The following is a 17,151-nucleotide window of genomic DNA, read 5'->3' on the forward strand; positions in this document are numbered from 1 at the left end:
AGGAAGATAAAGATAAATTGAGTCCAAGCACAGACTTAACAAGGAGTACTGAGCTACCATAATCCCAGTTCAGGGGAGCTGAGGCCGTCCATGCCTACTGGGGAGTCCTCCATATTCCTCCAACTCCACATTCCCAAAGGCTACAATCCTGTTGATCCTGTCCCCCCATACATACACTTTCTCTCTCTCTATCTCTCTCTTTCTCTCTCTCTCTCTCTCTGTTTCCCCCCTCTCTCTTTCTCTCCACCACCCCCACCCAGGGTTCCTCATGGAAATCAAGTGTCCTCTTGCTTTAAGTAGCAGCCAGAGTATCCAAGCTACTAATCCCCCACCACAGACACCCACTACTCCCTACTCCCCTCCATACTCACCACAGACAAGTCTTCTGTGAATTTCTAGGTTTCTGGAATGCAGGCGCGGGACTGGAAGAGAAGATGAAGAGGATGGAGAAAGCTCATAGACACACAAGCCAGCAATCATCCCTCTTCTTTCTACACCAATTATGGGTTTGTGCTTTCCTGTCTACAAATCTCACCAGCCTGGCTCTGTATCCCACATTTGATGCCTTATTGTGCTATTGTGTGAGGCAAATAACTCTATTGCCCAAGCCTAAGACTCTCCCTATTACTTGGTCCTAAGTGATGAGGAAAAATGGAAAAAGGCCACTGTGGGCTAGTAAGATTGCCTTCTAAATTTTCAGTTGAACTTGTGGCTCCCAGGTTCAGAAGGACAGTAACTATGGAAAATGAGGAACACTTGGAGCTAAATGTAAAAGATAAATTTAAGATTAATAAAATATGATATTTTATTGTATTTATAATAGTGGCGGTTGAGGTAAAAAAAGGCATATGAAGATTGTTGATCCATTTTTAAAAATGGCAGCTTAGCAGAGGGTTTTGAGAGTGGGGAAACTATTTTCCCAAAAGGGCCTTGTATTGCTTAGACTTACTACAGAGTCTGCTGGGAAATGGAGTCCATTTGTCTAATAACCATAGGCCTGCCCTATCTGCATTCCTCAAGTCATTATGATGTATCAGGTACTACTTTCTTTCTCCAGATGCTAATCCCAATAAAGCTATTTCTTGTGGGGAAAAAAATAAATGAATAGCTGGGAGTTTGTGGTTTGTGACTTGGGAGCCAGAAAATGGAATAGAAGTCTCAGAAGGAAGAAAGAAGGCAGCAGAGCAGGCCTATTGGGGATTGTGGCTAATTTTAGAATTGTGGCATTAGTTATAATGCCTCTTATTCAATTTTAAGTGATTGCCTATAAGCTCTACCCATTATCCACAGACAGTCCTTAAGTAAAAGTCTCCGGTGCACATAAAATTTGTTAGTGCTAACTTGGGATAGATTTAAGGAATTGGGGAGGTCTTCAGCTTGAAGCAAAGATGTATGGAAAATTAATAGTGGTCAAAGTAGGAAAGGCACAGGCAAAAATCCAAAATTCAGGAAAGCAAAATATTAAATTAAAAGCTAAGTAGGAGAAACACCAGCTTCCAAATAAACTTTAATATGAAGTTACTGGTTGTTATAGACTGAAGTCCTTCTAAAATTCATTTGTTGAAATCCTAACCCCTAATGAGATGGTAATAGGAAATGTGACCTTTGGGAAAAATCAGTGTTCATATTTCTTTGTTGTCTTTCTTCTGATCTTTTACAGTTTGATTCAATTCAGATACAAATAAGGTCCACATATTATAATTGTTGATATCTAGCCTAAGTATCTTTTAACCTAAAGGTTCCCCTTTCCTCTCTCTCTCATCTTTTCTTTGTAATTTAGTTGATAAGTAAACTGGATTGTTTTTCCTAAAGGGTTTTCCACTGTCTGGATTTTGCTAATTAGATCCCATGGTTTCATTTGATGAGTTCCTCTGCTCCTCTAAATTGCTAGAGCTAAGGGCTTGATTAGATTCAAGTTTGTTTGTTTTCTTGTTTTTGTTCTTTTTTTTTCTTTTTTTTTTTTTTGGCGAAACCACTTCACTGGTGGAGTTGTGTACTTTCTTCAGGAGATCCATAATGCCCACATGTCTCTGTGTTGTTAGCAGTATTGACGATCATTGCCTAGATCCAACAATTCATTCATGGTTACCAAATATTAATGTTCTAATTATATCACTTCTTCTTCACTTAGTATTATCTGTATAATAATATAAAGAAGAACTTTCCTTTATCATTAATTTGCTTACTCTGAGGTATAGCTCTTGTAGAAAGGAAAGATAATTCCTGGATAATTTCCTTATATTTACCAGTTTTCAGAATAATAAATTAGTTTCCTAATTTTCTATCAGTTACTACTGAGTTTCTTCTTTACTGTTACTTTTTAGCCACCTCATGAATTTATGAATTCAAATATATTTGATATATCAATCCATTAAACTGTATCTGTATCAGTGGCCAAATCATTCCATTTTTGGATAGTGGTAGCCTTTTCAATTTGGAATCTGAGTCTTTGACAAAACCTTAGTAGTCTTTCATTAATTATCTCCTTGATTTTTAGTATAATATGATACTTACGGCTTGCCTTGTTCATTTCCTGTTTCAGAGCTGAAATAAGCCGTTTCTTGTAAAGAACAGTCCTTTTCAGGGAAATATTTGGAGACCATAGTGTGGATACTAGGGGTGCTCATTGCTTCTGGGTTGAAGCACATCAAAATGTTAATCTACCACAATTAAGTAGGCTTCACCCCCAGGATACAAGGTTGGTTGAACATACGCAAATCAATAAATGTGACTCACCACATGAATGGAACTAAAGACAAAAACCACTTGATTATCTCAATAGACGCAGAAAAGGCTTTTGATAAAATTCAACATCCCTTCATGTTAAAAACTCTATATAAACTAGATATTAAAGAAACATACCTCAAACTAATAAGAGCCATCTATGTCAAATCCACAGCCAACATCATACTGAATGGGCAAAAGCTGGAAGTATTCACCTTGAAAACCAGCACAAGACAAGGAAGCCCTTTCTCATCACTCCTATTCAACATGGTATTGAAAGTCCTAGCCAGAGCAATCAGGCAAGAAAAAAAGAAATAAAGGGCATCCAAATAGGAAGAGAGGAAGTCAAACTATCCCTGTTTGCATGATATGATTCTACATCTAGAAAACCTGATAGGCTCAGCCCAAAAGCTTCTTTAGCTGATGAACAACTTCAGTAAAATTTCATGATAGAAAATCAATGTGCAAAAATCACTAGCATTCCTGTATACCATCCACAGTCAAGCTGAGAGCCAAATCAGGATGGCAATCCCATTCACAACTGCCACAAAAAGAATAAAATACCTAGGAATACAGCTAACCAGAGAAGTGAAAGATCTCTACAGTGAGAATTGTAAAACACTGCTCAAAGAAATCAGAGAAGACACAAACAAATGGAAAAACATTTCATGTTCACAGATAGGAAGAATCAATTTCATTAAAATGGCCACCCTGCCCAAAGCAATGTATACATTCAATGTTATTCCTATCAAACTACTAACAGAATTATTCATAGAATAATAAAAAACTATTTTAAAATTCATATGAAACCAGGAAGCCCAAAAAGTCAAGGTAAACCTAAGCAAAAGAACAAAAGCTGGAGGCAACAAGTTACCCAACTTCAAACTATACTACAAGGCTACAGTAACCAAAACAGCATGGCACTGGTACAAAAACAGGTACATAGACGAATGGAACAAAATAGAGAACACAGAAGTAAAGTTGCACACCTATGACCATCTGATCTTCAACAAAGCTGACAAAAACAAGCAATAAGGGAAAGACTCCCTTCTCAATAAATGCTGCTGGAGTAACTGGTTAGCCATATGCAGAAGATCGAAGCTGGACTCCTCCCTTATGCCATATATAAAAATCAACTCAAGATGGATTAAAAACTTAAATGTAAAACCCAAAACTATAAAAACCCTGGAAGACAACCTAGGCAATACCATCCTGGACATAGGAACTAGCAAATATTTCATGACAAAGACACCAAAAGCAATTGCAACAGAAGCAAAAATTGACAAGTGGGATCTAATTAAGCTTAGGAGCTTCTGTACAGCAAAAGAAACTATCAACACAGTAAACAGACAACCTACAGAATTGGAGAAAATATTTGCAAACTATGCATCTGACAAAGGTCTAATATCCAGCATCCATAAGGGACTAAAACAAATTTACAAGAGAAAAACAAACAACCCCTTTAAAAAAGTAAGCAAAGGGCATGAGCAGACACTTTCCAAAAGAAGACATACAAGTGGCCAACAACCATATGAAAAAAAGTTCAATATCCCTGATCATTAGAGAAATGCAAGTTAAAACCACAGTGAGATATTATCTCATCCCAGTCTGAATGGCCATTACTAAAAAGAAAAAAAACAACAACAGATGCTGGCAAGGTTGCAAAGAAAAGGGAACACTTACACACTGTTGGTGGGAGTGTAAATTAATTCATTGTGGAAAGCAGTATGGTGATTCCTCAAAGAGCTAAAAGCAGAACTACCATTTGACTCAGCAATATACCCATTACTTGGCATAAACCCAGATGAATATAAATCATTCTATCATAAAGACACATGCATGCAAATGTTCATTGCAGCACAATTCACAATAGCAAAGACATGGAATCAACCTAAATGCCCATCAATGACAGATTGGATAAAGAAAATGTGGTACATAAACACCATGGGACACTATGCAGCCATTAAAAAGAACAAGATCATGTCTTTTGTGGGAATATAGGCATTGCTGGAGGCTATTATCCTTAGCAAACTAACATAGAAACAGAAAACCAATACCACATGTTTTTACTTATAAGTGGGAGCTAAGTGATGAGAAATCATGAACACAAAGAAGGGAACAGACACTGGGGTCTACTTGAGGGTGGAGGTTCGAAGGAGGGAGAGGTGCAGAAAAGGTAACTATTGGGTGCTGGGCTTAATACCTTTTTACAGAAACAATTTGTACAACAAACTCCCATGCCATGAGTTTACCTATGTAAGAAACCTTCACATGTACCCCCAAACCTAAAATAAAAGTTTAAAAAAGAAAAAGAAAACCGCATATACCATGATTTTCTATATCCACTCTCAAAAAACTAAAAATAGGATTACCATATGATCCAGAAAGTCCACTTATGTGTATATACCCAAAATAAATGTGTATATACCCAAAATAAATGAAAACAGGGTCTTGAAGAGATATTTGTAACCCATCTTCATAATAGCATTGTTCACAATAGCTAATACATGGAAGCAACTCAAGTGTTCATCAACAAATGAATGGGTAAACAAAATGTGGCATGTACATATAATGAAATATTACTCAGCCTTATAAAGGAAGAAAATTCTGCAATGTGCTACAACATGGGTGAACCTTGAGGAGATTATGCTAAGTGAAAGAAGCCAGTCACAAAAAGACAAATACTGTGTGATTCCACTTCTGTGAAGTACTTAGAGTAATCAAAATCATAAAGACAGAAAGTAGAATGGTGGTTGCCAGGGTCTGTGAGTAAAGAGGAATGGCGACTTATGGTTTAACAGGCACAGAGTTTCAATTTTATAAGATGAAAGGAATTATGGAGATGGATGGTTGTGATGATTACTCAGTATTATGCCACTAAGCAGCCTGGAATTGACTAAGTTTCACATGAGATTAACTTGGACTCTGCTCTTAGTTACAATCTGAGATGATCCAGGAATACCTTTACACTATCAATGGTAAGTTTTATTTTATGTGTATTTTACCATAATAAAAAAAATAGAAAAAAACTTATACCACCTCTCTCACATACTGACATTGCCTGCCTGGCCCTGGAATGTTGGGAACCCCTGACCCAGACCCTAAATTCTAAGAGAATCCTAACCCAAAGATTTAGAGATTCTCTGTATTCTGCGGCATTTTGAAACACTTTCTGCCACAAATCCTTTGGATGTTGCTAGTCTGCAGTTCAGTCAAACTCAGTAAGCATTTTTTGACCCATTCTGCCTCTATCTTTAAATCTTGAATCCAAAAGATTTTATTAATATCAATTTATTGACAAAAATATCTTTGTATAGCTCAATGAAATATTTCACTTTATCCTGTTTTCTAAACAAAAATACTTTTAGATTCTTAAAAATCATTGGTTTGATTTGACCTATGAGAAAAGTGAAGCCAAAGTAGCATATCTTATTTAGATAAAGTAATTGCAGTGGCATGAGTAACTGTGTTTGTCCTCCTTGATTAACTTTAAGATGAATCCCGAAATTAGTTCACGGATATCACAATAGAATAATTCGTTGGGGAAACCCTGCCTCTGAGGAGCAAATGACTGGCCTCTTTCAAACTGCTTTAGAGGACTACAATTTGTAACAGTAAAACAATCTGGGGCTAGTGGAATGAACTATAACTAGAATTAGTTTACAAGAGTTTGAAGACTGACTCTGTCAGTACTTTGCCTTGGGCAAGTCATCCTACCTTTCTGAGCCTCAGTTTCTCAGATTTCTCTATGAAATAGATAAATAGAATAGGAATAATTTTATCTACTTTACAGGGATGTTGGAGGTTTAAACAAGATCATGAATGGAGAGAGAGAGACTGGCAGATAAATGTTTACCTATTGCTTCCTCCTTGTTATTTGAAGGTGGAGTGAAACCGTATCTTAGCAAAAAAAAGAACATGGTATGTTCTTCCAAAATTCACAGAAGTACTTTAGAAAAAAAATCTTCGTGGATATTTTCCAGTTAGAACCATCATAAAGTGAGGAGACAATGACTCTGAAGAGACACTGCACAGTTGATTCAGAGGAAAGGGTAAGTTGCTATTTGGAAGAAGATAAAGATGTGGAATTGAAGATAACATATTTCTCACAAATTTCTAGACTTCTCAATGGTTCTTGCTCCTGAACTGGATGATTTATAGAAAACTATAAGCTGTGTCCAAAATGGATATATTATACCCACAGTATTTGCCCTAACCAATGTATTAGAACTGATAAGATTGTTTTATCTATAGATTTATATCATGGTCCCTGGCAAATAGCCATGGAGGAGGTATCTCTATAGCAACATTTATAACACCAATTGGGATGTTGGATTTTAATGAGTTCAATTTGAACCAAGAACTGTTTATGTCTTTACAAAGGTTGGTCAATGAAATATACAAAGGGCTGAGCACTTTTACCATGGCCTGTGCTCATAAAATTGCTCTATTCATCGATAGTGTAAAGGTATTCCTGGGTCATCTCAGATTGTAACTCAGAGCAGAGTCCAAGTTAATCTCAAGTGAAACTTAGTCAATACCATGCTGACTCCCAGGACCCAAAGTTGGTAAAAAGATAGAATGCAAGAGTCTCACCTTGTTATTTTTTGGCCAAATTACACCGGGAATATTGTGTTCAAATTCTGTTTCCCACACTTACAAAGGGACTTTAACAAACTGTAGCATGTTCCAAGAAAAGCAAAATTTCTGGAAACCATTATGGATGAGGTCTTGTTCAAAGATTGAATAAAAAGTGAAGATTTATTGAGAGCCAAAACCTGTTCTTAAATGCTCCACAGTCTGCCAAAACATTGGGATTATTTTCTGTGGTCCCTGAGGACAGAATGAATGGGTAGAGGTTACACATAGGCAGATCTCAAATCACAACCAAAATAGTGTTTTCTTATGCTTATGTATGACTTAATATACATTATGGGCTATCCAAAGAGATGGTGCATTCTCTGGCACTAAAAGTAAGCATGCAGAATCTAGACAACCACTTTCCAGCAGTGCTGTAGAGGAGCTATAAGCACCAGCAGCAGAGTTGCTTGGAGGACCCCTAAAGTCACTGTTATCATCTGAATGTTTGTGTCCTCCTAAAACTCATATGTTAAAAATCCTAATCCCCAAAATGATAGTATTAAGAAATGGGCCTAATGGGAGGTAGTTAGGTCATATGGATGAAGTCCTCATGAATGGAATTCTTGCTCTTATTAAAGAGACTCAAGAAAGTTTCCTTGCTCCTTCCACCATGTAAGGTTACAGCAAAAAGCTGCCAACTATAAGCTAGGAAACAGGCCCTCATGAGACATCAAATCTGTTGGCCCCTTGATCTTGGACATTTCAGACTCTGGAACCATGAGAAATAAACTTATTTTGTTTATAGACTACTCAGTGTATAGTATTTTGTTATAGCAGCCTGAACAGACTAAGACCGTCACCTAGCCCTGACATTCTGTGCTTCCCCAAAAATTGCAGTTCGTGAGTAGCAATGTGGCATAGTGGTTCTCTTGACCTCTTGGCTTGGGCAAGATATACACCCAGGTTCTAATTCTAACTCTGCCAACTTGGCCAAATGTTTTAACATCTCTAAAGCTCAGTGTCCATTATAAAATAAGAATCATAATAGGAACTATCTCCTACTGCTTTCTAAGAGTTCAGTCATCTTGAGCTCAGCATCCCCAGGAAAGACAAAACAGGTCTTCCTCACCAGTTTGACAACACTGGGCCTTTTATAGATGTATCTAATGATGGATTAGATGCTGTGTTCTGTTTCCTTTTGACTTGTTTCTATAAGAAGATAAGAACTTTAAGCAGGCTATGAATTCTTTCAATACAAAGCAATCTCCAAGGGGAAACATTAGCAGTGGTTTTGGTGTCTGTATATTTTGAGTCAGGAGCTTACCCTATGGACAGATCATCAGCAGAGCTCCTAATGTCCTGCCACATGGGGTGTGGGGATATCAGGCTTCCAGTTAAGCACTCAGACTGCTGGGGATGAAAACAGCTGGCATACGAGCTTTCTGGACTAGAAAAAGGGAACTGGCCTGCAGTAGTTCCCAGATTCAGCCTCAGGAATGGTGCACCCTAACCTTTGCCTAAGATGGCAGAAAAAGAGAGGGGTTGCCTGGGGGCATCTAGTGAGGGTTGCATGGATTGTAGAGTAGGTAAAAAGGAATTATTCCACAGTTAAGCAAGGAGAGGTGAGATGAGAGGTGGATTTCCAGCCATACTGCCAAGCCGACCTCACTGAGCTGACCTCAGTCATGTTCAGGCTCAGCTTTCTTCCTTGTCCAAGAATGAGAAACCCAGAGCCTGTTCTTCCCATCAACTTCCTGCTGGTGCATAAAGAAAGCTCACATCTCCTGGCTGAGAAAAAGCAGCCCCACAAGGCTTGTGAATAAATGAATATGCACTCCAACCTACTGATGCATCTGTGAACTTTGATTTCACTTCTCAGGAGCACAATTTTATTACAGCCAAGTGCTTCATTCTGCAAAAAAAATGCCACAGAGGGAAACAATGAAATTATACCCGCTTTGTTTGGACTTCAATGGCATCACAAACCACAGAAACTTTCCATGATATCACCTCCCCTTAATGGGAATATTTACTGCTTAGGTCCCTTGAGTAATATCTTCTTTCTTTCACACTCTGTTCAATTTCAGGTTTCAATTTCAGTAATTTTATTGACATGACAATATACACAAATGCTGCTGGAGTTAATCCAGCAATGCTCCATGGCTGGGGCCCGTTTTATATCATCACTGTCTTTTCTATTATTCTCCATCTCTCATTTGGTGGTAGGCTGTCACAGAACAGGAGAGTTATCTGGTTGTCCTTATTTTCCCTGAAAGTTATAGAGAATTTCTCCTTCCATCTCAGAAGAAGCCAGTCTATTGCACTTTTGGGCAATTTGAGAAAAAAAACACTATCCATTTTCTTCATATTTTACACACAGGAGGCTCCTCTTCCATCTCCCTAACTCCCCTGATTTAAAAGTCTGTCTTGTGTAAGTTTCAAATCATACCTGATTATTGTTGCTTTTTTACATTTCTATTTGGAATTTGGAATTATGTATCTTAAACCTATTAAAGGTTTGGGACATGTATTCACTTATTGGACTGTGGTAAGAAATTGCCACAAACTTGGTGGCTTAAAACAACAGAAATGTATTGCCTTCCAGTTCTGGAGGCAGAAGTCCAAAATCAAGGTGTTGGCCAGGCTATCTCTAGATCCTCTAGGGGAGAATCCTTCCTTATCTCTTCCTAACTTATAACCTTCATGTTCCTTGGCTTGTAAGTGCATCATTCCAATCGTGGATCCCATAGTCATATGATGTTCTCTCTGTTCTGCCTGCATCTGCATCCACATTTCCCCCTTCTTAAACAGACAACAGTCTTTGGATTAGGGCTGACCCTAATCAAGCTTGACCTCATTTTAACTTGATTTTATTTGCAAACATTCTATCTCCAAACAAGGTCACATTCACAGATACTGGGGTTAGGACTTGAATATCTCTTCTGGGGGACAAAATTCAACCCATGACATGACATTTTAAGGAAATATAATAATCTGTTAATATGACTCTCAGGAACCCCATTCTGGAACAATTGAGCAGCACAATCACAATCTGTGGCTTACAGCCCAGATTTTGGAACATTTCTACAAGAGATGTTTAAGTCTCTAAACAAACCAACAACTGAAGCATCCGACACTCCCCATGCTCCCAAAAAGTTCTCATACTTACCTATCTGCATTGTTTGCTGGAAATCAAATACACAGAGGCTGAGACCATGAAGCACTAACAGCTAAGTTACTCACCTCACCCCATCACCTATTGCATACAAATGCAGGTACCAGGAAGATAACAAAATAATTGGAATCCAAACAGAAATCCCATACCATAGCATTCCCTAGAATGTGCATGTGCACATACACACATACACTTTACGCATTCTTTTCATTAGTACTACTGGTTTTGAGATGTTTTCTCTGTCTGGAATAATCACTCATCTTTGTGAAGTAGTTCTGATGACTCAGAAAGAGCTCTTGCTTCCTCACTGTGAAGGTCAATGGAAAGACATACCTAATGAGCACATGGATGTTAAGGTGCACTGGAGAATGTCCCCCTCCCTATTAGCTGGCCTGACCATACTGGGCCATTTCACTGTAACCTCAGTCACCACAGCAGATGTCCCCTGACCCTCACCTTCCAAATCCAACTGGTCTCAAAGTCTGTTAAAAACATTTTCACCTTTCACCCCTGTGCTCTTCTCCCCAGTTCCTCTGTTTCTGCCCTGCTTAGATCTTGGTCATTTCTCAACTGGACTGTTGGAGCAGTCTTCCAACTGGTGACTCTGTCACAGGGTTTGCCCCTTCCAATCCTGCTTCCACATTGCTGTAAGAGAGATGTTTTTAAACTATGCGTTCCCAATGCTCAGAACCTGCTGTGGCTCCTCAACCCCTAAAGCAGAGGTTCTAACATCTGTGTGCATCAAAATCACTTGGAGATCTTGTTAAAATTAAGATTTTCAGCTATATCCCCAGAGTTTATCATTCAGCTGCTGGAGTAAGGGTGGAGAATCTGCATTACTTTTTTTTTTTTTTTTTTTTTTTTTTTTTTTTTTTTTGAGACAGAGTCTTGCTCTGTCACCCAGGTTGGAGTACAGTGGCGCGATCTTGGCTCACTGCAAGCTCTGCCTCCCGGGTTCACACCATTCTGCTGCCTCAGCCTCCTGAGTAGCTGGGACTACAGGCATCCGCCACCACACCCAGCTAGTTTTTTGTATTTTTTGTAGAGACAGGGTTTCACCATGTTAGCTAGGATGGTCTCGATCTCCTGACCTTGTGATCCGCCTGCCTCGGCCTCCCAAAGTGCTGGGTTTACAGACGTAAGCCACCGTGCCTGGCCGAGAATCTACATTTCTAACAAGTTCTCAGGTGATGCTGATCCAGGAACGACATTTTGAAAACCACTGGCCTAGAGAATAAAGGCTATGCTTCTAGGTATATAAGACAATCTTTGACTTGGTCCTGTCTATTTCTCCAGCTTCATTTCCTTTCACCTTTCCCACTGATATTTTAAACCCCACCAAAACTATGTACCTGTATTTCTCAACAGACATGCTGTTGCCTGTGGTTGTCATATCTTTCTTCCTGCTAGCAATTTGCTTTCCCACTTTATCCGTCTTCAAAATCTTGCTCAAGCATCCCTGCCTCAAAGATGTCTTCATTTGTCCCCTATTAGGTACCTTATACATGGTTCTATTATTTTTCTATTTTTATATTTTTTCTATTTTTATACTCCCTCAGTCCCTCCCTAGCTAGACTATGGGATCCTTAAGGGTTAGAATTATACCCTTTGACTTGCTTCCCAGAATTGTCAAGAGATGCTCAACCAACACTTATATTTCTGCACTTAACCAGGAAAATTGGTCAAAGAAGTCTGCACAGTGAGGTGTCTACTCTGCTCTTTTGTGAGCCTTATAAATCCTCAGTTTCATCTGTATATAGGATATCTCTTAAAATTCTGTTTGTGATCATCCAAACTTAGAGGATGAGGAAATGTACAGCAAGGTCTGTCTGTGTATAGGACTTTTCCTTCATAATACTTTCATCGATGGAGAATAAAAGGAAATATACAAATATGTCTGAAAAATATTTCAGCTATAAGCAGACATAAACTGGAGAAAAACAGGCTCTGCCACAGAATGAAAAGTACAAGGATGGTGGAAAACGATATATACTGGTTTAATATCAACTGGGGTGAGAGAGCTGCCATAGGGAGGAGATTCTAGATCACTGAAGTCCATTACAGTCTGCACACTTCTCAAGGAAAATCAGCCAGGGTCATCACTCCAGAAGGAGTACTAAGGACAACAAACAACCACCTCCACGTAATGGTAACATGAAAGCTGAGCAGAGCCAATATGGAGACCTTGGTAGGGAGCGGCTTGGGTTTTCTGATGTTTACAAATCTAAGCCAGCCTGACTGGGAGCTGCTGGGATACTACACACCTGCCACTTCACCTGCTGGTCCTGGTGAGCTTGGTGTAGGTAATAATCATGAGCAGAGCCATATTACTTTGGCTTTCTGCCAACTAGTCCTCATTGCTAGGGGCAGCAAAACGGAGTGTTCCCTCTCCTAATGCCCAGGGCTATGGGCCTGAGACTGGACTATCCAGGAAAACTGTTGCCTGGGTGGCTTTCCTTGTCCTAACCTCTGAGACCTGCCAGAAGGAAAGAATAACAGAGAATGGGCAATTACTATTTTTCATATTTGGAGAAAAGAGCAGCAGAAGTCACACTTAAGTGTAATGTTGAGAATAACATAACTTTGTGCTGATCAGCCCAACCCTGTCAAAGAGAGACTTTGACTTCTAACATTACTGAACTCCATCTAACCTAAGTGAGATAAAGTAGATGACTTAGTAATTAATTTAGATGCTCTTATGGGCAGGCATGAGGAAGATATAAACTAGCTGAAATAGTGTGTCATTTTTTTGTAGTGGTCTTGGGGAATATGGGCCAGGAAATGGGGAGAAGATCTAACTGTAAGGAAGCTGAGACTGATTAGGGATGGGGCTGCTGTGGTGAACATTTTCTAGGTTCAAAGACCATGATGATGCAGGTACCCCTGGCATCAGCATCAGCTCAGACTCCAGAGCTAATCTCGTATTCCCGTTTTGTAAGCATGCAGTTAACCTGGCAAATGACCACAGGTCACTGTGGAGAAGGGTCTGTGAAATACTTACCATACACACATGCAATTATACCGCAAGGTTTTTACTGAGTGGATGTGGCCTTCTATTCACAGAGCAGACTCTGGGATTGTGAACTGGAACAGGTGAAGGACTGTGGCTTTCCATTGTGGCAGCTGAGATGGCCTTTTTTGTTATTTTACAAATGGAGCAACACTCTAATCAGCTGTCCCTCTATCACTGCACACCGCCCTTCCCCACCACTGCCATGATCTGTTTAGTCATTTCTACAAGCCCCTGTAAGTCAATGCACCCCAATTACCACTTGCCTATTATATCGACCTCTGACCCTAAGTGCTGCCACCTGCCTCCATCATCCTATAATCTTATCATCCCATTGGCATTAAGGAGCCCAGGTTCATGACAGCATCTCCTGTAGTTAACCCCGTCCCACAGATGACAGCCACCACCAAGTTTCTTAAAAGATTCTGGTGTTTCCCTAGCCTGTGCCTTCTGTATTGCCTTAAGGAAAGGGTGCACTCAGAACCCCCCAAGGGAACATATCCAACATGGTTCTTGTGTCTTACTTAATAAATCCATTCTAAAAGTTCCATCTCCCTGAGCCCCTGACTCTTTCCTTAAATACTGTGCAAAAGATATTCTGGTTTCTCCACCTTATTATTATAGGCCAGTGGTTTTCAAAATTTAGTGAGCATCCAAATAACCTGGAGGGCTTATTAAAACATAGATTGTAGAAGTCCACTCCAGCGTTTCTGATTCAGTAGAGGAATTGCATGTCCCCAGGTGATGCTAAATCTGCTGGTCTGGGACCACACTTTGAAAATCTCTGTGAACTGTAATCCATTATCATATACAAGCTTCAAAGGGCCATCCAAGGAAACTATTATGACCAATTTCAAATGCAAGTGTCCCTGTCAAACCATTGAATCCTAATTCATGGGCAAGTGCCCCAACAATAAATTTCTATCTAGTCATATTCTTTTATGGTTCAACACCCATAAGATCCATGGACACATGTGTTCTAGTCCCTGCTAGTACATATTAAATAAGTCCTTTTTTCACACTGTAAGCTATTTTCTCCTGTAGAAGAGCTGTACTTCTCTACTTAGTATGTGTTGACATCTGGCTTTTGTTATTGGCCTAAATGAATTGGGGTTGGAGGAGTGAGAGAAAATCTTGTGAAAAACAAGCAAAACCTAGTGAGGTGCCTACCTCAGGTGAGGTCATTGCACAATCTGCAGGAAAGAGGAGTCTTCTGTCCTCTAACAAAGGATGGAAATCTTTTGCCATTCCAGAAAGTTCAAAGAAATCTAAGAATTCAAGATCCTCTGGCTCATCTACCAAATTGCCCTTTCCCAAGTCTCAGGATTCCACTATTTTTTCATGCAAGACATGACCATGACATGGGAGACTTGTCCAGCTACACATTCTGTTTCCTTTGCAGCTCCAATGCCCTTACAATTAAATGCTGGGCCTGGTCTCAGCACAGCCTGCCCTGTGGCTGCAGAGATAAACATCTCTTTAAAAGCTTCCACAGGAATTTCTGATTTCCGCGACATAATTTATCAGTTGCCTGTTCTGAGATTGTCATTTTAAGGCTCTAATGAGGTTTTTTAAACCATTACATTATACAACTCCTATAATTATCATTGCCCCCATACTGTTCAAGAGCCATAACCACCATGTATTATAACACTTCACTTTGTATCTGCACTTCATCCCAAGTAAACCTAAATGGAAACTTTAGTTGTTATAATGCCACTGCCTTTCAGAAGTCACCACTATCCCACTTATTACTGGCATAAAAATTCTTATTCTCATCCAATGCATGGATAGCATAGCTCCAAAATGCCATCCAGGAGTTGACTTGCTTGAACCACTGCTAGTGCCAGCTTTCAAAGCAGGAAACAGAGCCCGATGCAAGGGGCTTATGTGCTTTACTTACTTAAAGAGTTCAATCTCAGGTGGTAGGAGTGAGGGTCAAAGAGACTAAAGCTGGAAAGGCAGGGAAGTGAATACAGGGGCATTATATTTGCCACCACTAAGCGAGGCTGATTGCTCAATCCTGCAGGACCATCCCTGAGAAATAATGTAAGGTCCATCCATTAGGAAGTGATGAGATAAAATGTATCCACTGAATCCCATCTCCCATTAAAAAGGTGCATCCCATGAAGGAAACCTCACTTCGAAGTAATATATGTTACTTGAATGGGCGTCTTGCAGCAGCATCAACAATAAAACTCTAGAGCATGAGGCAAGAGGCACCAGAGGCAAGCATGAGGCAAAACTCCAATGGTTTTACAAGAGACAAGTTGTGTCTCTGTAAAACCACTGGAGTTTATGCATATTTGGTCACCAAAGTGCCAGGTGGGACAAGAGGGAAAGAGGTATGGACAGAGGTAAATATATAAGAAATATCCAATACAAATAGTGTACTAAACACAATTCCTGTTCTCTTTCTATTGGTCAGGGGGCGGGAAGATTGACATTTAACAAATTAATATATTTGCAGTATGTCAGATGGTGGTCAGTAGATGTATATTAGAGAGGGTCCATCAACAAATGCTCACTGTTGATTACAGATATGTTTTAAGTGCAATCCTTTCAAAAAGTATGATCAAGGGATGTTAGCTTTCCTGTTGCCATCTGATGTCACTAAAAGGCATAAAGAATTAAGAATCCTGGTCACTGTCTGATAAACTGTTTGGTTTTAGGTAAGTCAACTAACTTCCCAGGATATCAATTTCCTCATCTTTAAATATATATGATAATACCTTCTAATGCCTTTAAAAATTTTTAGTTTTATTGAGGTATAATTAACGTACAGTAATTAAACTTAAAACATTTAAAGTGTACAATTTGTTAAGTTTTGATATATGTATACACCCATGAAGTTATCATCAAAATCAAGACAATAAACACAAACGTTACTTCCAAAAGTTTTCTCCTCCACTTTGTAATCCTCTCCCACCTTTTCTTGTCCTCCACATCTGCAGGCTTCTTTTGCATTTTCCAGAATTTTATATGAGTGGAATCATACTGTATATATATATATGTATGTGTGTGTGTGTGTGTGTGCGTGCGTGTGTCTGTGTGTGTGATTTCTTTCACTTGGCATAATTATTTTGGGATTCATCATGTTGTATTGTAAATGAATAATGTTATCAGTAGTCTCTGTTTCATTTGAGATCATTTCTGGATCTTTCATTCGGCAATGTCTAATCTTCCCTTAATTTCATCTAGTGTATTTTTTATTTTGCACACTGTAATTTTTGTCTTTAGTTTAATTTTGATCTTTTTAATATTTTCTGTCTTTCCTTAACTTTTTGAACATATGAAATACAACTCTTTTAATGCCCTTGTCTGTATTAGTTCTGAATTGATTTCAGTTGACAAATTTTTCTCCTCATTCTGGTTTGTATTTTCCTTCTTCTTTGCACGTCTGATAAATTTTTATTGGATGTCAGACATTGTCACTTTACCTTGTTGGGTGCTGGATATTTCCGTATTCCTATAAGTATTCTTGAGATTTGTTTGAGGATGCAGCTAAGTTACTTAGAAACTGTTTGACCCTTTCAGGTGTCATTTTAAAGATTTGGTAAGTGGGACCACAGCTATCTAGAGCTAATTATTCTTATTAAAGGAAATTTCTTCTGAAATCTACCTAACACCTTTCAAATCATGATATTTTCCAGTCTGACTA

At 39.0% G+C, this 17,151-nt stretch overlaps 1 long non-coding RNA gene across 1 annotated transcript in view; it reads right to left on the reverse strand.

Moving 5' to 3' along the window:
* Positions 1–371: 371 nt before the first annotated feature.
* LOC134758015 (uncharacterized) overlaps positions 372–17,151 on the reverse strand; it is a 52,475-nt gene continuing 35,695 nt past the window's right edge. Inside the window, exon 3 of the long non-coding RNA XR_010132699.1 lies at positions 372–422. This is a non-coding gene — a long non-coding RNA (uncharacterized lncRNA). The remainder of the gene's footprint in view (positions 423–17,151) is intronic.

This window comes from Gorilla gorilla, chromosome 2, assembly GCF_029281585.2.
Source record: "Gorilla gorilla gorilla isolate KB3781 chromosome 2, NHGRI_mGorGor1-v2.1_pri, whole genome shotgun sequence".
In the NCBI taxonomy this organism is placed as follows: domain Eukaryota; kingdom Metazoa; phylum Chordata; class Mammalia; order Primates; family Hominidae; genus Gorilla; species Gorilla gorilla.